At 44.5% G+C, this 883-nt stretch overlaps 1 non-coding gene across 1 annotated transcript; it reads left to right on the top strand.

Moving 5' to 3' along the window:
* The first annotated feature begins 434 nt into the window (after positions 1-434).
* LOC131630661 (small nucleolar RNA R71) lies at positions 435-542 on the top strand. Its single transcript, XR_009292384.1, has one exon. It is a non-coding gene; the product is annotated as a small nucleolar RNA R71 (small nucleolar RNA).
* Positions 543-883: the final 341 nt, after the last annotated feature.

Genomic DNA, 883 nt, shown 5'->3' with positions numbered 1-883 from the left:
ATCCAGGGTTGTACGTGTTAGAGTAAGGGTTTCCTTGAGCGTAGTTTACTTGATCAGATGGAATACCAGTCAAGAGTTGACATTCGGCAACAACATGTCCAGTTAATCCACAAATCTCGTAGTTAGGTGCTACAACAGTCGCGGTGGCTGAAGGAGTGATGGTTAAGTCCTCGATCTTTTGAGTTAAAGCGTCTACTTTAGCGTTAACGCGGTCTATACCACTTACTTCGTACATTCCTCCTTTGGTTTGAGTTTTCTCTAGAGCAGCTCGTTCTCCTCCCCATTGATAATGGTTTTGTGCCATGTTTTCTATGAGGTTGTATGCTTCATCATGGGGTTTGTCCATTAGAGCTCTGCCAGCAGCGACATCTATAGTCATTTTAGTGTTATAAAGTAGACCACCATGGAAAGTATGGATGATCAGCCATGGTTCGAGTCCATGATGAGGGCATAGTCTAAGCATGTCATTGTATCGCTCCCAAGCTTCGAAGAGTGACTCGTTATCTTTTTTGGGTAAATCCGTTGATTTGCCCTCTTAGCATAACAGTTTTGCTAGGCAGGAAATATCTAGCTAAGAATACTCTTTTTAGTTCGTCCCATGTAGTTATGGAATTAGAAGGCAGGGACTGAAGCTACGCCCTAGCTCTATCTCTCGGGGAGAAGGGAAAAAGGCGTAATCGATTAGCTTCGGGGCTAACGTTGTTAGCTTTGATAGTGTCGGCATATTGCACGAACACGGATAAATGGAGATTAGGATCGTCTGCAGGGCTTCCAGAGAATTGGTTCTGTTGGACAGCTTGTACCAATGAAGGTTTCAGTTCGAAATTGTTTGCCTCAATCGCAGGTGGTGCGATGCTTGAGTGCGGTTTGGCTCATGAAGGAG

The sequence above is a fragment of the Vicia villosa genome, unplaced genomic scaffold (assembly GCF_029867415.1).
Source record: "Vicia villosa cultivar HV-30 ecotype Madison, WI unplaced genomic scaffold, Vvil1.0 ctg.000714F_1_1_3, whole genome shotgun sequence".
Classification (NCBI taxonomy): domain Eukaryota; kingdom Viridiplantae; phylum Streptophyta; class Magnoliopsida; order Fabales; family Fabaceae; genus Vicia; species Vicia villosa.
The sequence above is the reverse complement of the archived record's forward strand: the minus strand, read 5'-3'. Positions and strand labels throughout refer to the sequence as shown.